Below are 24,059 nucleotides of genomic sequence, written 5' to 3'. Positions count from 1 at the left end.
GATGGTTCAAAGCTCCTCGGAACTCAAGAATCCTGAGAACTGTGCAGAGCCCGTTCCTCGGTGATGACGTTTGCCTGCACACACGTTCCTTTATCTGCGCACAAATCAACCATTGTCAGCAGCTTCTCTGCCCTACATACACGCACGCACACACACTCGCCTTGCCTCATTGCACACGTCACCACACTCAGACAGCACAATAGGAACCCCACTTTGAGGAGCACATTCCTCGGCGGCGTATTGTGCACTTGCTGAGTGCCGGACCTTTCCTGAGGCTTTGTTTGCTGCTCCCATTGTGAGCTCTACCGCACAAAGCGGGTGAACTGGCTTGGCTAAGGTCACAGAAGTGTGGAACGAGGGGGCCCCACCCTACATCCACACCACCTCTGGTCCACTCAGACACACCCTGCCCCCATTGGTCTCCTTACTTGCCTCCTTCCTGTTCAGTTCAGGCTGCGTGCTCGCCACACACCGCCCCTCATGCCTCACCCGGCCCTTGGTACACAGCTGAACAGAACTGGCTTGTCCACATCCAGGCAGCTGGAGACGCAGTAAATCCAGGCTGTAAACCACCTTCTTAGTTTCTTGTGTAGACACAGAGCTTATTTATTTATTTATTATTTCCCAGCTCTGAGCTTAACTGGAAGGAGGCAGAGGCTGCTGCCACAGGCTGCTGAGTCTCTTCTCTTCCTGACTCGCCCCCCCTGTCCTCCTCTGCCCTCGCAAGCCAACCTCAAGGACCCGTCTTCTGTGTGCCTGGCACTAGGGTTGGCACCGGGCTGTGGAGAGGATGGGAACCCAGTCTCCTGGACCCAGGAACCCACTAGCTCATCCAATCATAGGAGGTGCAGAAAGAAGGGGGGGGGGTTGTTCAAGGTCACCCAAGGACCGAGTGACAGAGCCGGACAAAAGAGTGAAAGCTCCCTCTGCCCAGGTCAGGGCTCTGTCTGGGAGCTGAGCAGGAGAACCGGCGACCCACGGTGGCATATGCTGCCCTCTAGTTCCGAGGCCCAGACACTGGAGACTGAGTTCCAAGCAGCCCTGACACTGGCCAAGGCTCCGAAGCCTCGGGCACTTTGCACGCATTCTCTCGATTGTCACCCCAACAACCCACCAAGCTGGTGTGACACACTTATTCTCTTCTGCTGGTTTTGTAGCCACAGAAGGGGCACAGTCGGCCACTGGGACCTGAATCTGTGCTGCCAAACCCAAACTCTCCCTCGAGGCTGGTCTGCCTCGTTTGAGGAGGGCTTTGGCAAGTAGTTAGGACTTGAAGAGGATGGAAGGAGAGGCAGGGCATTCTGGATGGTGGACCTTGTTTGGGACAGATGTAGAGAGGCCAAAAAAGAAGAAGGAGAAGGAGAAGGAGAAGGAGAGGGAGAAGGAGAAGGAGAAGGAGAAGGAGAAGGAGAAGGAGAAGGAGAAGAAGAAGAAGAAGAAGAAGAAGAAGAAGAAGAAGAAGAAGAAGAAGAAGAAGAAGAAGAAGAAGAAGAAGAAGAAGAAGAAGAAGAAGCAGCCTGGGGAATTCTGGTACCAGCCAAGGACCTGTGCACCCCCAAATCCCTTTCTTTTCAACAGAGGTTCCAGCAAGTCAGTCTGACTCTATGTCCCCAGGTCTGAGAGCTCATTAGACTCTGCTAGTGGCTTCAGAGACTAAGCTGGGCAAAGGTCTCTGTAGCATCATAAACCCGCCCACATGGGGGGAGGGGCCACGAGAGCCTCAGTGGCTCTACCACTCTGAAGGTCCTCGGCACGCGACAGCATCACGGTCCTTGGCATATGTGATGGCTGCTGGCCAGGGCTCCAGGCCTGCAGAGGTGAGTTTAGGCAAGATTGCCCTTGGCTACGGTAGGCTGAGGGGACTGTGGACTGGAAAATGGTACGGGAGGAGGGAAACCTCGTTGTTACCAGTTGTCTTCGGAGGGTGGAGCCTGAGAGTCCGGCACTGTGATGTGCTCTCTTAAACCCCCCAGAGTCAGTAGATAATTCAGGCAGAAGCATCCTGATCCTCTTCCTTAAAGTGTCCCACCCATGACTGCCTGCTCTGGCAAGCCTTCCGCCATACCTGTTCTCCTTTTCATAGACACAGGCCACCTCCTCAACAGCCTTTCTACCGCTTGGGCTTCTTATGAACTCAATTTCTAACGAGACCCTGAGCTGTGGTATGCTTAGATTGATTGTGCGTCCCTTGTGGTTAAAAGTTCCGGGAAGATGGATGTGTCTTTTGTGTTCTCCAGAGTATCCTCAGGCCTTGGAGTATGGTAAGAACCCAAGAAATACTTGACGAGCAAAGGTCTGGTTGATGCGTAGATGGATGTGGGTAGATGATGGATAAGTGAGTGAGTGAGTGAGTGGGAAGCCGAATGTGTGGGAGGATGGCGGCTGGTTAAGTAAAAAGATGGACACACACAATGGATGCTGGAAAGGTGAGTGGGGAAACGGGAAGGTAGCAGAGAGTTATGAGAGAGGAGATCAAGGACATTAGACGCGCAGCCACTACGAAGCATGAAATTCTAGACGGCGAGAACCAGATGTTTCTTCACGGAACTGCTGAAGTGAAGCACAGGTCAGCATCGTTATCAGAACATGGGGACATTTACGGACCTCAACTCCCATTTGCTCTGAGACGTAGAGAAGGTTAGCCCAAGCTCACACAGCAAATTAGGTGACCCCGACTGCTTCCCCACCACCTGCAAAAGGGCCTCCGAGAACAGGGTCAAAGTTCTAGTCTCAGCCGGCCTCTTCTGAGTTTCTGGGTGACCGGGGACAACCCATTGGGATTCTACTTTTCCTTTGAAAGAAAACGTTGGAACTCTACAGGCGCGCGCCCAAATCTAGCATTTCCTTTGCTTCTTGAGAGGTCCTACCTTGTTGGGTGCGTTAGACTTGTTCCAGTGACCCTTTCCCACGGACCCAGGGAGCTAACAAGGTGGATCCAAACCCTGGGGTGGAGTGAGGTCTAGGGTGGGAGGACCAGCCATAATCTCTCCCTGGAGCCAGCCTGGCCACCTCCTGTATCTCCATCTTAGGAACATCCCAGATGCTATGTTGTGAAAGGCCCCTGAGTGAGTTTCTGGCTCCACGTGCCGTGCTTAGAACATGCTCAGTGCCCTGGACTCCTGCAGTCCTCCACCCCTGGGATGCCTCTTCCAGCCAGGATGGGGGGAAGGCTGGAGCGTAGGTAACGAAGGGGTCTCTGTGGTGGCTGCGCAAACAAGTAGGCCTTAAGATGTTTCTAAGTGCGGTGTGGTGGCGCAACGCCTTGAATCCCAGCACTTGGGAAGCAGAGGCAGGAGGATCTCTGTGAGTTCGAGGCCAGCCTGGTCTGCAGAGGGAGCTCCAGGACAGCCAGGGCTGTTACACAGAGAAACCTTGTCTCAAAAGAAAAAAAAAAAAAAAGAAAACAAAAAATGTTTCTGACTCCAAACACAGAGGGCTGTGGAGTCTGGCTGGACGGAGGGGATTTTCTGCTGACCATGGTGGGACCGAGGAGCCACATGACAGCTATGCTAGACCGGGGTGCAGGCAGGGAGAGAAGGGGAGGTAGGGTGGTGCTCTCAAGGCCATAAAGCCAGGCTGCCCTCTGGACTTTATCCTCCACGAAGGAGAGAATGATGTTTCTATAAAAAGCTTTCATGTGCTTCTGACATTAACAAATGCGTATTGCATAACCACCGTAGAAGGAACATAAAACCCGATGATGGTACAGCTGAGTGCATGAAGGTAAAACACCGATTGTAGGTGCCGGTTAGGAATAATCGTTAAAGCGCACGTTAGGCCAAATGGTGTGTATAATATGCTACTGCTTGCAAAGTGGGGGGGTGGAGCTCAGCGGCAGGGTGCTTGCCTAGCAGAGGCATCGTGCAAGTGAATTGGTAATAGTTTTGGTCTTTCGCTTCCTTCCACAAAGGGTCCCGCAATGGTGCAACCCGTTGGTGCAACCATCTTGGAGCATATGGCTCCGTCCACATGCCAGATTAACTTCCTAGAACTGCTATGGCAGACCAGGAAGGGCGTGCATGGACTTCAGTAGACACCAGCAGATTGTCACCTGCATGGGCTAGTTAACTGCTGTTAATACCTTTGGCAGGGCGTGTGAAGTTCTGAGCCCCAAAGTCTCCATGGGCTCAAGGATCTTCAAGTGAGTTTATTCTGCGTCCCCATTAGCCCTTTCCAAGTCCCTAGCTCTGGTGCTGTCTGTAATGCTTTCCGCAGCAGCAAGAGAGGAGTCCAGTGGATAGAGTTCCTCTGCGGCTTGGGAGAAGTCCCCGCCCCTGGGCTATGCAAGGACCCGCATCATCCAGGGGGAGAGGACAGACTGCCAGCAGCTGTGAGGGGCTGAGTTCAGCCAAAGCCCACACGGAGGGCTGCCAGCAGTTCCTTCTCTTCATTTTTCCAAGCCTTGCGCTTTGGGCTGGGTCACAGTGTCATCCTCATGTTTCCTATTACTCTTCAAGGCTCTCTTCAAAGCACCAGCCGCACAGGCCCTTTGATGTCTGGGCCGAGCCTGCCTGCCCCCGCCTGGGGGAGACGCATCTTGTTGAGGATCAAGAGGGGTACACAGCTCGGGATGGTCCCCAGCCCTTCCCCCCCCCCCATGCCTTCTCCAGGATCCACTCCTGTGGGGAAACTGAGGCCCTATGATAGAGCCTTAGCATGGGAAGTAGAGCCCAGGAAAGGCAAGGGGATGTCCCAGGCCCCGGTGTGAACGGGAAGGACATGAAACTGCCAGTATCATACGAGCCTGGCAGCTTTTATTACCTTCAGTCTCCCCATTTCCTTACATCACTTCCTGGGACTCGGAGCATTGATGCCCTGTAGCCTGAGGGTGGTGGTTATCTGTGGGTGTCGAGACAGTCACCCTACCTAGGTCCAAACCCCGAGTTCTGTCCCTTGTATATAGCTAGATGGCCTAGGGAAAATAATCAACACACTAGGTCAGCCCCAAACTTTTTTATTTTTTTAAAAGAAAATGAGCATTTCTGTCATGGAGAGATAGGGAGATCATGGGATGTACTTCAAAAGTGTCTGGTGTGTGAAGGAAGAGACTCCACAGAGCAGCTTGTGACCATTGATGATGGCGAAGGGGGTTCTGAGAAAAAGCTACCTAACTGCCCCCACACTGGCATGGTCTGAGGACTCCCTGGGGCCTTTGGTGCAAAAGGAGAATTAACTCCTTCTCTGGCCCTTCTCCTAACCTCCTGCCTCTAATTCCACAGCTCTCTGCTCTGAGCCCCAGGCTTGGAGGGGGTGGGGTGGGGAAGGAGAAGGAGAAGGTGCCAGGCAGGGGTGGGGGGCAGGCTCTGTCTGGGCCGGAAGGGGCCTGGTAGGTGGGGGCAGCATCTGGAAGCCTGCAGCCCTGACTCTCAGAGGCTGCCGGAGTAGAAAGGGGGTGGGGTGGGGTGGGGTGGTTCCTGGCAAAGCTGAAAAGGTTTGGATTTGACTTGGAAACACTGTGAGAAGTGCCTGGCGGCTGCCTCCTCCAAAAAACAGTCTCTGAAGTCAAGCTGGCCAGGGAGGGCTGTTTTGTATAAAGGGGCTCCAGGGACTTGGTGATGGAGAGTAGGCTGGGACCTCCTCGCCCCTGCAATCGGAGAGTGCAGGCCGGCTCTGGCACTTCCTGCAGGCCTCCCAGACCGATAGCCTGAATGTTCACTGGAGCCAGAAGACCAGGGTCCCTGCCTCCCACAGGAGAAGCACCTTTACAGAAGCCTTGGTCTCTTGGGCTTTGCTTTATCCTTGCTTAGCCTGTGACGTTACTTATGTAACGTTTTCCTTTAGATTGAGTCACTTAAAACACCTTGAATGCACTTATTTCAAAAGAAACATTCTATTGCTGCTGTAAACGGAATGCTCTAGGCTCCCAGTACCTGGCAGTTACATAGGTAAGATATAATAAAAACGGAACAATGCTGTTAAATGTTACTCAGTGCCTGAGATTCCTTCCACTCTGGCTGAAAACAAGGAGATCCACATAGATGAGGACTGTTAAAGATCGAGAATCCCCTCCATTATACCTGCCAGGTAAAAACGCAAGCTATGTAGTTAAACTTGAATACTAGAACATGATGAATTTTTATTAATCAGGCACAGAGACGCCTCCAGAGATGGTGAGCTCCGTTGCTGGAGACAAGACCCCATCATTAAGGGACAGTGACTCATTTTTCATTGTTGGTGGTGTTGGAGATCAAACTTTACCTGGGCCTCTTGCCTTCTAGGCAAGCCATTCTACCACGAAACTATACTCCAAGCCCAATAACAAATAATTTTATTGTATAAGTACATTTCAGATCAGGTATGATCATACTCACACTGAAAAAAAAAATTGTCTCATTTCAGACTTAATGCGGCAGCTGCATTTTTACTTGCTAAGTTTGGCAACTCCACCCTCAGTGAATGCAATAAAGCTTTAAAAATTATTTTTTAGATTCATTTATTTTATGTACGAGTGTTCTGCTTGCATATATGTATGTGTGCCATATGTGCGCCTGGTGCCTTTGGAAGCCAGAGGAGGGTGTTGGATCTCCTGGAACTGGAGTTATAGATGGTTGTGAACCACCATGTGGGAATCAAACCAGGGTCCTCTGGAAGAGCAACACGTGCGCTTAAATCACTGAGCCATCTCTCCAGCCCCAATAATAAAGTGTTTAAAGGAACAACTTTCTCACGGCTGAGAAGTTAGATGTTTCCATGTGGTGTTTTTATGTCATCAAAAACAGTTTTGAGAAAGCCTGTTCTGATTCAGGATTGCGTTAGACCACCGCATGCAGCTGTGAGAATTTGAAGGTAGGGAAAGCATTCCAGCTGGGGGAGTTTCTGAAAGGCATGTGGGGGACCGGGCGACACTGGGGCCGGCTCTGGAGGTCGGCTGGCCTGTGGACAGTGGACAGCCTCAGGGAAGATGGCTTGACCCAGCTTTCGGAGGACAGAGAGGGCTTGTGTCCGAGTGTCCGGTTCCAAAGCATGGGTGTTAAATATTTGCCCCACACAGAGCCTCCCAAGACAGAAAAGACCTTTGAGGCTGTTTCCTTGAATATCTCCACCCTGCCTGGTGCACCCCTTTGGGGTTGGGGGGGTCTTGTCTGCAGCCATGGAGCTCATCCTCTCTGGGGTTTTCTCTTCGAGTGGGGCATCTTTACTGTGTGAAAGTTCTTCTTGGACTACGTAGAAGTCATTTACTGTAGACTCACTGAGCCCTGTCCTCACTCAGCGCCAGTACCAACCATCCTTATGATTCGGTTTGGGGATGGGGTCTGGGGCATGGCCTGGAGCAGCCCTGCAGCATGTGATGTGAGGAGCAAGAAGAGGTTGATGTGCTTCTAGAAGAGGCCATGCCAGGGAGGGAGCAGCCTATCTTGTGATGTACAGGCTGTGGCAGTTGCAGGCAGAGCCATGGAGTCCTGGGTTCTGTGGTTGCTCAGTCCCTGGTTTCTCACTTTTCTGCATCTTTTTTTTTTTAACGTTCTCTGAGTGTCTTGGCTGATCTTTCTGAACATGTCAGTTCTAACTAGTTAGTACTGCTTGGAGTTCAGGGATAGGAAACCATCCTAGGCAGTGTCTGAGTTCAGAGAGAAAACAGGCCGGGGGGCCAGGGAATGGTGACTGGGGGCGAAATGGGTGCCAGGAGGAGAGGGGAGGGGAGAAGAGGGGAGAGGAGGAGAAGAATGGGGGGGAGGGTGCTCCAGCGTTGGTGGAGGCTGGGGAGTTGTTACTCAAGTCAGAGACAAGCAGACTCTGCCTCTGCCGCTTCTGGCCTTGCCTTCTGCCATCCTGGGCACCTTCACACACGAGCCACTCAGACAGCTGGAAGACACAGGCGCTCTGTGGAGTCCTGTGCACAGGCTGAGACTTGTGGCCTGCGGCAGACGGGTTGGCTGGCCGGGCTGGGGGAGCGAGGACAGAAAGGTGTTTATCATGGCCCAGAGCTGGGCCTCGCTGCCACATAAAGGGGCTTTCTCCCCATTCCTGTGTCTCAGGGCCAGGAGCCTGGGCAAGGGGAGCCGAGAGCCTCTAAGTAGCTCAAGAGGGTCGTAATGAACCTCTAAGTTGTGTGGACTCCCTAAATGCTGGCCAGCCCCTCCCCAGCCCGTGGATAGGCTTTTCTGACAGATGGCTCTTGCCCTGACCCTGCTTCTGCTCTTGACCTTTGCCAAGTGCCCCGCCCTCACCTCCAGCCCGAGTTTTCCTAATTATATGAGGAAGGATTTGACAAATGGCCAGCAGAAAGCTTCCTTAGTCTCATATTTACAGACTCCAGGCTCTCCATAAACACCACCATTGTGTTCTCAGGATTGCAGAGTACTTTCTATTTCCCCCCTTTAATTGACACAATAATTACACGTATTTATAAGGTAAAGGACAATATTTCAGTGGGTGAATATGATCAGACAGGGTAATTAGCTTATCCATGCCTCAAACATTTATCATTGCATTGTGTTAGGTACATTCACAGGCCTCTCTTCCAGCGATGTGGAGTTTGAAGTTCATTGCTATCAGCAATCCTATCCTCTAAGCACGTCCCTAGAGATTTTTCCTACTGATCCCCCAGCATTGGGGAGGGGAGCCTGGTGAGCTCAGCCCTCGGGTGATAACATCACAGCTCAGGGAAAAGGTACTATCCAGTTTGTAGATGCCTTCTGGCCTCATCTCTGTCCACTGCACCTGAAGTCTTCAAGGGACATCAGTGGGTCCCTGGAGGCTACAGAGGAGAGCCAGGGGGCCTAGAAGACAGAATGTACTGAGGAGCGGATAGGCAGAGTAGGCACTGTGTTTCAATTGCCTGTATGGATTCTCACGGAAAATCTATCTTGAGGAAAAAAATACTTGTGCCTAAAAGATGTTGCTGGTCCTTTGCTGCTGCAGGATTTCTCACAGGAGCTGAGAAGGACCCTCTGGTGAGTCACACCGGCTCAGGGCACACGGCCTTCAGCAGAGCTTAAGTGCGTGCTTCAAGGGTCTCATGGGAGAGATAGGGACTTGAAAGTTTTAGATTGTAGACATTTAGTCCGTCGGGATTGGGGTGGAGGCTGGAAAACTTCAAAAACACACAGAATGACAAACTACAAAAATGTCAGAATCACAAAGTGTTAATGCTGGAAAGGTCCCTAGACACCATCTGCTCCACCCCTCCCTTCCTGACTTTTAATGAAGAAAAACTGAGACCCAGACAGGGGAAAAAATTTGGCCTGGGTCATTCAGCGTCAAGGACAGTGGCAGGATGAGAAGGTGAGTCTCTGCTTTGCTGACAGTTTCTACACAGGCTGCTTGTTGGGGAGGCGTGATGTAGGGGGATGGGGGTGGGGTGGGGGTGGGGCAGAGTGAGGGTGGGAGCCTTGGGACAGGCAGGCAGACAGAGGTATGTGGGGCCCAGCTGCCTGCTGATAAGGGACCCCCAGTGCCATTCCAAAGGGATGTTTAATCAAGATGTATTTTTCCCCCTGCTGCAGACACTATTTTCTTTCTTGTGCACTGTGCCGGCCTTCACGATAAGGCGCCTAGACATGTTCACACTAAGGCAGCCAAAACATGAGGCAGGAGGCAAAAAATTCCCCTCTCGATTCCCCCTTACCCACTCCCCCTTGTTTCCTTTCATTCTCTCCAAGTTCTCATGCTCCCCCCGCATTCCCCCCCCCCCCAGCTGACTGGCTTCTTCCTGTCTTCCAGTAAGTCAGCCCAAAGGAGTCAGGAAGGTATGTGGCCCAGCGGAAGTCAAAGGAGAGACACATAGAGTCCCCGAGTCCCCCCTGAAGAAAGGGCCACAGGCCCCCCCTAACTACGCACAGCAGTAGATAAAGGGAGAGCGTATGCCATTTACAGCCTTGACCCTGCAGCCTTCTCCTTCATGAGGTCCCCGCAACCCTTGCGAACAAACGGAATGCAGAGTGTTCTCTGGTTTGGAGGTTCAAGCTGGAGGTGATTAGAGCTCCCCTAACCACAGAGTCTCCACTTCCTGACCCCCACTCCTGCCCTCCAAATCCAAGGCTCCTTGGGGACTTGGGGGCGGAGAGGCTATCCAGCCAGCTTCCACCTAAAACTCCCCAGACATAAGAGTTCCTGCCAGAGAGATCTGGGGTCCTGACCCACCAAATCCACCCGTCACCTGGATCAGTCCCTTACCTCTCTAGGCCTCGGTTTCTTTTGCCCACCAGGCTTAGACACAGAGAACCTGGCCTTGAAATCCCTCCCTGGATTTTTTTTGCAGAGAACAGTGCGCTACCTTGGGCTTCCTGGGCACTGGCAAGCGGGGCTGCGTGGCCTCCACACACCAGTACACCACCCCGCTCTGCTCAGGAAGTCACCCCACCCTCCACACATCTGGATGGAATTTACCCCCCAGAGCAGCTCCGTGGCTGCGATGTGATCAGGACGGCTCATGTGTCAGAGGGGGGTCTGGTGCAGGCTGTTCAGCAGGGGCCAGGGCTCCTGGCTCCTCTCACCGCCCTGCCCTAGTGCTTTCTTGAGGTCTCTGGGGGAGATCAGGTCTGGAGTGCAGTGTCCTACTGAGCAAACAACCAGCAAAGACCCAGCAAGGCTTGTACTTTCTGCCTCGGCTCAGGTACCCCATCCCAAACCAGGCAAGGGTGTAGAAGCCGGAGGGAAGTGGAAGTTGGTTCGTGGATCGTGCCTACAAACCAGCGCAAATGGGGTTCTTGTCTCTGTTCACATCCTGGACCCTGCTAGGGGACCCTGATGGTTAAGCTGGTGTTTGCAAAGCTGTGACAGTGAGGATTTAAGGACACTGGGCTGTGTCTTAGGATCCTTCTTTAGGGAATCAAGATAATTCCTACTGTCTTCTAGGGGATTTTGCCATGTTTAGTGGGATCAGCGGGCTCTGGAGCTTCCTGTTGCTCAAACTCTCCGCTGGAGACCCTTGTGCAGAGCCCATGGCCCAAGGCTACTTTCCTGGCCATCCTACCACCCCACCCCACCCCCGCCTCTTTCTCCACCTCTACCGGCACATCCAATCGAGACCTGAGCTCAGGAGTTCTGGGCACAGCGCACCATGCAAATTAGGGGCTCCATTAAATTTGTCATCACTGTCACGACCTCCTAGCGAGGGACCCACCAGGTTGCCTAAGGATAGATGAACAGGTTTGGATGAGAAACAGCAGGTAAGATCACTCGTGCTCATCAGCAGCGGCATCACGCCCGTGAAGATCACAGCCCTCTGGGTGAGATAGGCCGCAGGCTTATTACAGGTTCCACATGGGCCACACTAACTGCACTCGGCCCTGCCTCTGAGGACCTACTCCACGCCAGTCAGGTGGAGAGCTAGGCCTGTCCTCAAGATGCCAGTCCAGATCAAAGTCCTGTGCTCAGTTCTGCTGCCCAGAGAAAGAAAAGTCTGAGGCCACAGCTCCCTGCCCCAGGGGCTCGCATGTCAGAGGACCTAGAGTCAGTTGATGTAACAGTGAAGAGCCAAGGCTGAAGCTGGTGGCCATGCTTGTATACCTCGTCCCAGCTTCAAAAAAAAAAAAAAAACAAAAAAAACAAAAAAAACAAAAAACAAAAAAACAAAAAAAACAAACAAACAAAAAAACAAACAAAAAACAAAACAACAACAACAAAAAAACTGCCAGGAAAGGACAGTGCTCACAAAACCCTTCCCACAGTGCCAGGCGGCGGGGCTCTGCTCACGGCAGGATTATTATTATTATCGTGTGAAATGACTGTAATCAAGACAATTGCTCCTCACCTAGAAGATGTCCTAATGCAGAGCGGCACAGCCCCAGAACTCACAGGGAGCCTCTTTTCAAAAAAGGGCTCTGAGCTCCAACAGGGTTCTTTCTGTGCCCGTGTCCAGAGCTCAGAGACTCCTCTCACCAGAGAGCTGTGGACAGGAGTGGAGGGGAGGGTGGGATGGTGGGCAGGCAGCTTGGGGTGGAGGGTCTGAGTGGGAAGGAAGGAGGGAACTGAGGTGGGATCTCCAATACACCTCCTCAAGTGCATCCATTCATCTGGGGTGAGGAGAGCCGCTGTCTGCTCACGGCTGGGATGTAAAGGTAGAATGGTTCCTTCGCGAGACTGACTCTGTGATGGCCGAAGGTTACATCGAGGGCCACCCAGGTGCAAAGAGACCAGTTAGGGCCTGTTGGAACCCAGACAGAATTTAATGCCAGGATCCAGGCACAGCATGAAATTCCGGAGAGGGAAACCACCATGTAGGTGAGAATCCCTCTCATACCTGCTATCATATAATCTTTGTCACTCAGTGAGATGGTTCTGTCTACTTCGTTCATGAGGGGAAAAAAATGTCCCTAGAGGGACTCTTGTAGGTCACTGATGGCAGGATGAGGCTAAAAAGTCAGATCTCCCGTTCTGAGGCTGGTGTCATTTTCCCACAGACACCTCAGGCGGACGAGCCCACACAGACTTTATGAAATGAAGAGATTCTCAGTACTGTGGTTGATGGCTCTGCAGTCTCAGGACCAGAGTGAGTGACGTCAGAGTCACAGTAGCCGGGTCTGAGGTCAGGAGACTCTGGTTGGAGGCCCAGGCTTGCACCGACCACCCATGTGACCCGGGGAAGGAGCAGAATTCCCGAGCCCGAGTGATTGCCAATAGAGATGAGTGGTGGAGTCTACTGCAAAGCATGTCTTTGAGGGGTCTCTGAGCTGATACTTGGAGGCTGAGACCTCTCTGTACCGAGTGTGTATGACCGCTACAGAGGCATGACCATGGACGGAGCCCACTGAAGGATTCAGACGACCTCATAATTATGTGTGTTCATTATGGGCCCTGAGTGGCGTGCCTTCTTATGCTAACTACTTAGATAAATGGATGAGTAGACAGCTGGTAAGAAGAGCCTGGGCTCTAACAGGGGTAGAGGCAACTGAGCACTGTGGGATCCCCATGTGGCACCGGGCAAGGGCTTGCCTGAAGGGAGCGGAAGGTCTGCCCAATTGCACAGTCGTGCGGCAGACACAGGCTCCAGAAAGTCAAGCTTCTATTTCCCCGGCCTGGCCCACCATCTTGCTTCACCTCCTCCAAGGCCTGGCCCTCTCTGGGCCCATTTCTCTTCCTGGAGGGCAGAGAGAGAAGGCGCTTGAGGAGTGGGGGGCTGAGCCTCCATAGAGGGAGGCTTTCTCGCACCTGAAGCCTCCAGGCCTGTTGGGATCTGCCGGCCTGAAGGGGATTTCCTGGGGCGGGCCCTGTTCCTAGCGCTGCTGACGGTGCCCTTGGATGGGTGCCCAGAATTGGTGTGTGTGTGTGTGTTGGGGGGCAGTGCTCTCGGAGAGCAGCGTTCCAGTGGGAAAAAGAGGCGGGCACACTCCCAGCCCGCACGCTGGCCCTGCCTCCAGGTCCTAGGGTCTCCCCACCTTTAGCCCTGAGGTGAGGAAATAGGGCACCCCGCCTGTTGAAGGGAAGCAGCATTGGCCCTTGGCCCGGGATCCCGATGTGTTTGCTGTGTGACCTCAGGCAAGTCCCTGCCCATTTCTGGGCCTTGGCTCCGGTTGGTACAGTGAGGAAGGCAGAGGTTTCCAAGTTCTTTTGGAACTCTGACACTTGAGATCTGGCTGGGGGCTGGGGGCTGGGGGTTTGGGGGGGTCCTGGGAAAGGGGACAGGATGGGGCTGGATTCCAGGGACCCACCTCCCCCCCTATAGAGAACAGGGTATGGAGACGCAAGGATGGGCGGTGCAGGGGAAACGGAGCCCCAAGGCTTCAGGTGGCTCCAAGAGGGGGCCAGGCAGGCCCCAAGACTTGGAAACGTGTTTATGCTGAAGTGTCTGGTGTCACCGGGGCCGTTTCTTTGGGGGTTTGAAACGCTCCAGAAGTCAGCGCTCTGCGTGTGTGTGTTTGTTGAGTAGAACATGGGCTGTATTTATTCATCCTCTCGCCCGAGCCCTTAAAAATATAGACGGCTAATGTCTTCAGTATGTATGAAATATCCCATATGCTCGGAACAAAAGGGGCTCTGTTATTAAAGTTTCATTTCCACACGCCCCCTCCCCTCCCTCCCGCCCGCCCCCTGACACCCTGCCCTCCTCCCATCCCGTTCAGCCTGCTAGAGACGACAGCAGAGAGAGGAGGCAGGCGGGCAGGCGGTGGGCAGCGAGCTGCCGTGCGTGGACAGAGGTTGGGCACAGCCGGATTCTTCTCCAGCGTGTGCAGAGTCCAGTTCCAGGTGAGGCGGTCACAGTGGGAAAGGACTGCAGAGTTCTCCAGAGGCGAAAGGTCCCTGGGATGTCCAGTGGGGAGTGGGAGCTGAGGTGGTCCCCCCCTTTTTTTTTGTGGGCTCCTATGGAGCTGGGGCCCTGGCAGGGTCCCACTGTCTGGGACGGAAATGCCCGCTCTGCTGCTAACTGAAACCACATGTGCCTCCCAGGCAGCGGGACAAGGACATCGCCTGGCCTGAGGCTTGGGACTGGGAGAGAAAAGACATTAGACTGACCTGCAGTGTGGTGCGGGGTAGGTGAAAGGCTATGCAGGAAGGAGAGAGAGAGAGAGAGAGAGAGAGAGAGAGAGAGAGAGAGAGAGAGAGAGAGAGAGAGAGAGAGAGAGAGAATGTGTGTGTGTGTGTGTGTGTGTGTGTGTGTGTGTGTGTGTGTGTGTGTGTGTGTTGGGGGCCGTCAGAGTGCAAGAGGATGTCAAGATTCTGTGTGTGTGTCATGTGCATGCATGAATGGGTGTGTGCCCGTCTCCAAGTTGGAGTGTGTTGACTCAGAGGGCTCACACGGCCTCCCTCCTGGCCCAGTGGGCATCCTTGCTTTCCTGGGCTCCGTTCTGCCCACTGCCCTCTATTCTGTGTTTCCTGCAGCCACATTTCACCTTCTCTTACTTGTGGGGCCTCTTCCCATCTCCCAGATGAAACAGCCGGAGACAGGGAGGGTGACAGCAGTCCCTTTTCCCATCTGTTACCTGTTCTCCATAGTGTTCCCTAGCCTTTAGGAGCTTGGCATTGTCCCCATAGCCTGGGAAGGTCAAGAAACCAACCAGGAGCCGGCTTGTCCATGGACATTGGGAGAACTGGGGTATGGGCTGTCCAGACTCCGGCAGACAGACGGTATGGATTGGCTAGGGTGAAGACTTAGGCTTGGGGAAAGACAGGGCCCCCCTTCTCCATTCTTTGGCCAGTGGGATCATTTCTGAGGGCCAGGTAACCCGAGTCCAAGGCCATTTGTCCCTGAAGAATGAGCCTCACAGGGACCTAGCTTCCTATTCAGGAGGTGGCCCTGCCAGGCCTTGTTGCACAGGGCCCCACCTATCACCTGGCCTCGGTCTTCTTGTGTACAGTGACATGGTTGGGCTAGGGTGGTGCTTCCAAAGCTCAACATGCATACCACTGGCAGCTCATGTCACAGTGCCCTGAGTAACGCCATGCATCTCAACAAAGAGTGTGTGTTAGTCTTCTTATTCATACTGGGGAAAACATACAAACAGCATCTCAGACTGTGAGGAGATTTCCTCTTCTAACATGAATGAAAAGTCGGACTCAGGAGAAAATCCTTTAGGTCCCGTCCTTTTGAGCTGTGTCTCTGTTTATGCTTATAGCATTGAAACTGCTCTCCAGAGTGTCGGCTCTCAGACTGAGTAGGTAGCTCGGTTAGTAGGGTGCCTGTCTACACGTGTAAGGCCCTGGGTTTGATCCTTATTCCTGTATAAACCAGGAATGGTGGTGCGTGTCTGTAATCCCAGTAGCCAGGAGGTGGAGGTCATCCTCCACTATATATCGCTTGAGGCCAGTATGGGATGCATGAGACCCTGTCTTACACATAGAAAAAGAGTGTCATTCCAGATGTTGAGAGCCAGATGTGATCTGCTGTGGAGACCATCTTTTGGTCCCACAAATGAGCAGCACTACAATTCCATGATTTCAGAGGAGAAAGTCCAGCTGCTACCTCGTGTGTGTGTGTGTGTGTGTGTGTGTGTGTGTGTGTGTGTGTGTGTGTGTGTGTGTGAAAGCAAGGGCCAGCATGGGCAGAGGGGGAAAGACCAGCTCATTATTTTTGTTTTGGTTTTTTGTTTTGTTTTTTGAGACAGGATTTCTCTATGTAACAATCTTGGCTGTCCTGAAACTCACTCTGTAGACCAGGCTGGGACCAGCTCACTCTTAATGTGGGTTTGGTGTCCAAGGTCAAAGGCAGGGTCTTGGGAAAAAGAATGTCCCCTGAGTGGCATTTCAAGTGCTTCCTCTGGCCTCAGCCTTCCTTTGAATTGCTGAGAGGGCCGGGTGGAGCTGTCCTGAGGCCACCACGGCTCACGCCTTTCCTGCCATTCAGTCCCAGCTCCCAGCCACTTGGCTGTGATTTAAATGCTGAGCCAGGACTTACCCCAGGTAGGGAGTGTTGGGGGGACTTGCTGGGGTTTGGGGGAGCCTTAACAGCATCCTCGTCACTTCTCTAGGCTGAGCTGGTCTAAGATGGCATCCTTGAGGACATGCCCCTCCTACATGAGTTCACTGTGGCGGCGGCTGTAGCTTGGCCATTGCTCATATGTGGGCTTCACTGGGCACTTTCCTATCACCAGCTCTTGGGAAAGCCTTATTCTGCTCTGTTGTAGAACAGCAACTTCTGGGACCATTCTTTCTTGTCACATCCTTTACCGAGCACAGGGCACTGACCTTTGGCACACAGTGATGGAGAGAACATCCTGGGGTAGGGAGGAATTCATGACCCCTTCTTGAGGAGGCAGCAGGTAGAGGAAGGAGCTGAAGGCTGGGTTCCTTATAAAGGTACTTACACTAAGATGTTGCGTGACCATGAACTAGCTCCTTCCATCTTCTTTCTCTCCTCTAACCCAAGGAATCATTGTCTTTGGCTGGACCTAATACCCTGTGATGGAGCAGCAACTCACTTCTAGAATGTTCTTGCTCCTCTAGCAGGGGGCTTCCCCTGCAGAATGTGGATGGCTCCCTCAAGCAGGCTGGCTGGGTGGAGCCATTCACTTTCTGCAGGCAGGCCCCAGGTTTCTTTGGTGCTGGTGGGAGCCTTTCCAAACTCTGAGGAAGCAGCTGGCCAGGGTCAGGGGCATAGGTCCTGCCTGTGGAACTCAGCACATCTAACAGGCCTGCAGTGGCCTTGTGAGGCCTGCTGAATACTCACAGCGACTCCACTGCCAAGGCCAAACAGACCTGCCCTGGGCTGCTCCTGGGAGTCATGGGGATCAGCTTGACTAAGGCTCTGCTCAGCGGGCAGGATGTGAGCTGCAAGACCAGCTTTTCCCCAAAGAAATGTCCTCATTTAGAGAACAGACCTGCTTCTGTTGCGGTGGTCAGTGACGGAGGCATAGGATTAGCGCTCCACTGAGCTCCCCGTGGCAGCCATGCCCGGGCTCGCCACCTCCTTCGGCTTTCTTGAGTCCTTATTCTGGGTTTGTTAGAAGCAGAGAGGAAGCGGGCAAAGCATTTTATCTGCTGTGTCGCCCCCAAGCTGCTGGAGACAATTTCAACCTCAGGCAAGGGGAAATGGAGCGCCACAGCTGGATTAGGTAGGAAATGAAGGACAAAGCCGGGCAGCCTGCGTGGATCATTCCTGCGGCTCCTGCTGGGGTCGCTAGATCTTTGTGAGAATCTGGGATCTACTTCCCTGATCTGTAAGATGGGTCATCAGAAAGTGGCACAGCAACCAGGACAGACAGCCATGAACACACCACAGCGGGCACGAAAGACATTATAGTTCCTTAACTCTGCTGACCTAGGGAGGGGTGTCATCATCCTGTAACAGAGAAGACAGGACACTGAGTCTGGGGCCCTGAGATGTAGGACCAGTACCAGTTCTTCCCCGGGCTGGGTTCTAGTCCTAGCCTGTGGCTCTGTGACTTCAAGCAGGTCATTGAACTTGGCTGGGTCTCATTTTGTCACGTGAAACAGATGCAAGCACAGTGTCCACCTCGTGGTGGCTATAAGACCCCCTCAGCTCGTCAAGCTTCTGGTACACAGTAAGTACTCGGATGATGGAGGCGTGGATGCCTTGTACCTCAGATGACTCCCCTCCTACAGTCCTCTCCTGCTCTGTCATGTGACAGTCCACATAGTCACTTGGCTTTACTGGCCAGCGGCTTCAGGTACCTTGCCCAAGGTTCATGTTAGACTTTGCCGTGAACAATGCCCAAGATGGCTCTTGGGATGTCTCCCTCCAGACTCCCAGGATGGCTGTGGTCAGCGGTGGGGTAAGGACAGCGGGGTGCTTTCACACCTGGAGAATACTAAGTGGGACTCACTTGGGAGCGGAGGCTTTGAGAGGGAAAGGGCTGGGGTGGGTAGGTATGGGGAAAGTGCAGGAAAGGAGAAAGAACCAGGCAAGCCTAGACCAGGCTGCCTTTGAGCTCCCCTGGAAACAGGACAGGGTTGAAAGAACAAGAACGCAGAGGAAAACATATTCAGGAGATAAGCCTAGAACACTGAGATGGGGTTGTTTAGGTCTGGCTGAGCAGCCTCCCGGGTCTGCAGGCCACTCTCAACACGGGAGCAGATGATCACACACAGAGATCCATACATCAATGGGTGTGTATCTCGCATGAGGAAACAAGCATACAGCTGCCTGTCAGCATGCGGACACACAGAGGCATATGGACATACAGAAACACACACACAACCACACACGCACGCACGCACGCACGTGCGCACGCACGCACAAAGCAGGGAAGCTCCAACCTGGAGGGCAGGTGCTGACATCAACCTCCCGCCTCTCCTCTGGCCTCTCTGCCACGTGTGGAGCCAGACTCTGTCCTAAACTCTTCCGTTACCGAGTTCAGCCCTCACAGCGCCCTGTGAGACAGGCACTGTCCTTAGTCCCGGTTTGCCTATGGAGAAGCCCAGTCTCCGAGGGGAAGAACAGCTTGCTGGAGGTTGCCGTCGGTCTAGTAGCTATTCCAAAGCAGACCACCAGAGTGCAGAGCTTCAGCTGTCAGCTCCCCAACCATGGCCCAGCCGCTAAGGTCCTACCATGGCCCGGGTATGGGGGCTCAGCTCTGCACCCCCACCACGGCCAGACCCAGGGCAGCAGCCATGGGAGTTGGCCCCTTTGCAGGCCTAGGCAAGGAATGCCACGCTCCTGTCTCAGCCTGGAAGAAACAGGCCAGGTCTCTGCGTGTGTCTAGCTCAGGCGTTGATGAGGAGCGGAAGCAGTGGGGCTGGATCAGCATGCTCCTGAATCTTGAGCATCTTCTGTCACCCCCTTTTCCATGGCCCACCCCATACCTCTCTCTCTGAACCACTGCCTCGGCAAGCATGTTCCACGCTCCCTGACGAAAACTTTGGGCAGCTATTTCTATTTCCCTTCTATTATTCTATGTCAGCCGGCATGTATGATGGGGGAGGAGGCCGTTATCTTCTTTTAATAGGCTTAAGTTTTGGCTCTACCCTGCCTCCAAAAGTCCGTCCGTCTGTCCGTCTGTGTGTGTGTGTGTGTGTGTGTGTGTGTGTGTGTGTGAAACTAACTAAAATATTTATAATTTCGTCGTCTATTGGGCTTAGAGTAACCACTGTGCAGGTATGGAATGTAGGACATGGGATATAAACAGGTAGACAGTGAGGTCTTTGTGGACAGTCAGCATAAGACCGAGCGGCTGTTGAAAGAAAAACATGACCACCCCGGTCTAATGTTCCTCTTTACTGGTGTAGGTAGGATGCCTAGAGTGGTGAGGCATGGACTTTCTGTGTTCCTGGTGGGTCTGGGTCTTGTTTTCCACTTCTGAGAAAGGATAGAAGGGGCTCACAGCAGGGAGAGTGGGCAGGATGGGACAGGGTCTGTGTGTTCTTGCAGGTCTGGATGAAGATTAGTTGTATATGAAGGTGGGCATCCCCAGAGGACAGAGATTGGTGGTGGCGGCAGCGGTGGTTTGAGGTACCAGTAGGGAGGTCTCAGTTCTGTAGGAGAGGGGTTCTGAAGGTTAAGAATGCACTGGCTTTGGAGGAAATACACCCTGACACCTTGGAGGTACCAGCTGAGACTGAGTGCCCAGTGAAAGGGGATTTGGAAATCATAGAGATGGGTTGGAGAGATGGCTCAGTGGTTAAGAGCCATTGGCTGTTCTTCCAGAGGATCCGGGTTCAATTCCCGATATTCATATGGCAGCTCACAACCATCTGTAATTTCAGTCTCAGTGACCTGATGTCCTCTTCTGGCCTCTATGGGTCCCAGGTATGGACTGTGTGGTTCACATGCAGGCAAAACACCCGCACACATAAAAAGAAGTAAGTACAATTAAAAAATATGTAAGGACTCCAGAAATCGCAGAGAGGTTAGTCCCCTCAGGGCCAACATTTGACTACTCAAATTAGTGTCCCCAGGACATTGCTGTTACTGTACTAGGTGCTAAAGAAGAGGGTCCTTTGGGGGAGACCTGGACATGTCCTACCTGCTCTGGGCACTGCATGCTGGTACAGCCTCATCTTCAACCCCACTCCTTCCAGGACATGGTGCCTTAACCTGAATGCACTTATCTAGTCTGAAATCAGTGGACTCATAGGAGGTGGTGGAGGATAGTTCCAGCTCAAACGTGTTTCCAGCCCTAGGCTCCTGTGTCTCCAGCCTGCCAGGCCAGTGATGGACTAAAAATGTCCTTATCAGATCAGGCCTCCTAGAGGATCTGCATGCCCTTCACCATAACCCAAGGCACTTCTGGCTTGGGATATGTTTGTGTGCACTCACTTAGGCCCTGTAGATGGCATCCATTACAGTAGGTCAAGAGATTTGATGGCTGCTATACAAAGGGAAGGAATGACTATCTCCTTCCGATTTGCCCCTTACAGAGCACTTTCCATTTCCTGAAATTTCCTGGCATGTTTTCTCATTGCTTTTCCCTATCTGCTCTTCTGACCTCTCTCTCAAACCCAGGAGAGCCCCTGCTTGACTCCTAGTCCTTAGGGCAAGCTTGATGTACAGTGTGTGTGCAGGAGCTACGTGTCAGAGCTGGGCATGGTGGCTGTCTTAATTAGGGTTTCTGTCGCTGCGAAGAGACACCATGACCACAGCAACTCTTATAAAGAAAACATTTAATTGGGGCTGGCTTACAACGTCAGAGGATTAGTCTATTATCCTCATGACAGGAAGCATGGCGGCACACAGAAAGACGTGGTGCTGGAGAGGCAGCTGAGAGTTCCACATCCAGATCTGAAGGCAGCAGGAAGAGAGTGAGAGACACTGACCCTGGCTTGAGCATCTGAAACCTCAAAGCCCGGCCCTCAGTGACACACTTCCTCCAACGAGGCCACACCCACTCCAGCAAAGCCACACCTCTTAATAGTGTCACTCCCTATGAGCCTATGGGGGCCATTTTCATTCAGACCACCACGGTGGGCCCTGCCTGCAATCCCAGGACACTGGACACAGAGGCAGGAGGATCATTACAAGGCAGCCTGGTCTACACAGTCAGTTCCAGACCAGCCGGGGCTGTATAGAAAGACTGTCGAAACAAAATGGGAGAGACGGGGTGGGGGAAAACTAGGTGGTGGCTAATACTTGTAATCCTAGCATTTAAGAGCCTGAGGGAGTTAGACTGTTGTTAGGCTAGCCTGGGCTATGCAGTAATTTGAAGGCTAGCCATGGCTCTTGGCTATGTAATGAGCCCTTGTCTCAAAAAAAAAAAAAAAAAAAAAAAAAAAAGCAAAGAAAGAAAAGAGAAAGAAAGAAAAGAGAACAATTTGTCCTTCCCCAACCCCAAAGAAACAAACCACGCAGAGTGAACACCCAGGGAGAAGAGCTGCCGTGGCTCCAGAGTGAGGACTACCAAGCGGAACCCTTCCTGAGCCAGACCCTCATCTGGCATGGGTTACTGAGTGTCCCTCCTATGTCACCTCATTTCAACCCCACAACAGTGCCCAGGAGGCCCTGTCCTTGGTCAAACTGAGGCTAAGAAGCTCAGCAGCTTCCATCCCTTGTCGTCTCCCGCCCTGTACGACCTTCTTACTCTTGACTCCCGCTGCCTTCCCGTGTCCTCCTGGGGACCAAGTGTCCTGTGGGACCAAGTCCAGGGGCCCCTCTGGGTCCAGCTGGGCTGACTGAAAACTGGGGAAGGGAAAGGGTGCACACCTCGCAGCCCTTTTCCCGAGGGCTCCCTCCTCTGTGGTTATTTATGCTCCTTCTGGAGAGGCCTGCTAAAGAGCTTCCCAGATCCCTTGGCTCCCTACCACTGGTGGGAATCTCCACATCTCCTGAGGCAGAGGATATCCAAAGAGCCACTTAATCCAGAGCTGAATTTTCCCAGCTTGGAAATTTCTCTGTGCGGGACTTGCTCAAACGCCCACCATGGCCGTGAGAAGCACATACTATTCCCCCAAGAGAAAGAGCTTCTCTGTGTAGCCCTGGCTATCCTAGAACTCACTCTGTAGACCAGGCTGGCCTCGAACTCAGAGATCCACCTACCTCTGCCTCCTAAGTCCTGGGACTAAAAGTGTGCACCACCACGCCCAGCTACGCACGTACTATTCTTATCCCAGGCTGCTGGGTTTCTCTTTTCCTTTAAGACAGGGTCTCACTCTGTAGCCCAAGCTGGCCTGGAATTCACTATGTTGTCTAGGCAGGCCTCCAACTCTCAATCCTCCTGCCGTGTGACCTTTTAAGCGCTGAGATTCCAGGTACGCACCACCAAGACTGGCTAATATTATCCCAGTTGTCAGATGAGGAAATTGAGGGACAGATACATAATTTGCCCAAAGTCTCTGAGTTGGTAAAGTGGTAGGACGCAGAATGCAGTCTGAAGTCCAGAGGTGTGGCACTAGAGGCCATGCCTTTCCAGACTCAGGCTAGGGCTGATCAGAGAAGGACATTCGTCCTTTTATAATGTCTGCAGTCACAATGAAAGAAAGAAAGAAAGAAAAAACTCAAAACACTGGTGCAAGAAAGATGCCAGTGAAATTATTTCTAATAACTTACTTACAAACCAGGTAGAGTTATTTTGAGATGTTCTCTATTTTGTTTTGTATCATCTTGGGAATAGTCTGTATTTTTATTTTATTTTATTTATTTATTTTATTTATTTATTTATTGCTTAGAGTATGTGTCCCTCTGAGTGCCGCATTACAACTACTCAGAAGCCTATGTGTCTAGTGGTAGCCGATTTGGTTAGCACAGCCTTATAAGGGCTTACGGGGTATCTCTGGGTCACAGGAAGAAACCCATAACCACTGGAGTCCAGCGTGATCATTTTTATCATTAGCTGTTGTTTGTCCAAGAGGAGGCCGGAATGAAACCACAAGCCTTTGGCATAAGCTGCACCCTGATGTCTCTATTACCAGCCTTCTGAGCCCGGAGCTTGATGTCTCCCAGGAGGGGCCACCTTTGTGAACCTTTGGCCTTTAGGTGAGGAAGTGGCAGCTTGGAGAGGAGGAGGGGCTGGCCGAGAACCCTCCATCTTCCTGGCTGGCCAGCTGGGGACCACATGAAGTGAGGCCTCCCGAGGGTTGATAGACCTGTGGCCCATCTGCTCAGGACGCTGTCAGTGGCTGGGTTGTAAAAGAGAAGGCAAAGGAAATTCTGCCTCCCAGGTTCCTGTGCGCTTTCAGCTGTGAGGGTTGTAAGCCAACAACTAAAACTCATTACCCTTCACCACACACGCTTTTCATGAAGCCCCATGAATTATTAAGTGGAACAGGGATAGGGGTCGGCCCTGCTCTCTTGCTGCTATTGTCTGGGCACAGCTAAATGAGTGCTCGCAAGGAGCAGTATTCCCAAACTCTCTGCACGCAGGAATCACTGGGAAAGATAAAAAACCTTTCAGATGCTCCAGCCCTCCTCACAGACACACATGTCATCCATCAGGGCTGCGGCCAGGGATTTGGAATGCGTGAAACATTCTCAGGTGGTTCTAATGTAGGCGCAAGCTTGGAAACCAGGTACTTCCCCTTGGAGGCCTGTGCTCAGGGCCTGTGCCCAAGCAGCCCGCACCAGTGGTCAGGGCACAGGCGTGGTTTCAGGGAAAAGCAGAGGCTCACCGTGATTGAGGAAACGTGGGGTGGCGGAATTCGCCGGCTGTGCCTTTCGCCAGTTCCGGGGTGGTCAGTGCTAAACAGTGGGGTACACTACAGGGGAGGGACCCTGGTGTGCAACATCATCCCATGTCCATGTTGTAGCCGCTCCCACCACAGTCCACTTCACGCTATCAACTCTCCCCTGGAAG

At 52.7% G+C, this 24,059-nt stretch overlaps 1 protein-coding gene across 1 annotated transcript in view; it reads left to right on the top strand.

Moving 5' to 3' along the window:
- Positions 1-14,005: 14,005 nt before the first annotated feature.
- Synpo (synaptopodin) overlaps positions 14,006-24,059 on the top strand; it is a 56,022-nt gene continuing 45,968 nt past the window's right edge. Inside the window, exon 1 of the mRNA XM_016003674.3 lies at positions 14,006-14,127. The gene's annotated coding sequence lies outside the window, so the exon portion shown is untranslated. The remainder of the gene's footprint in view (positions 14,128-24,059) is intronic.

The sequence above is a fragment of the Peromyscus maniculatus genome, chromosome 19, assembly GCF_049852395.1.
Source record: "Peromyscus maniculatus bairdii isolate BWxNUB_F1_BW_parent chromosome 19, HU_Pman_BW_mat_3.1, whole genome shotgun sequence".
NCBI lineage: Eukaryota > Metazoa > Chordata > Mammalia > Rodentia > Cricetidae > Peromyscus > Peromyscus maniculatus.
This window is presented reverse-complemented; position numbering and strand designations above follow the sequence as displayed.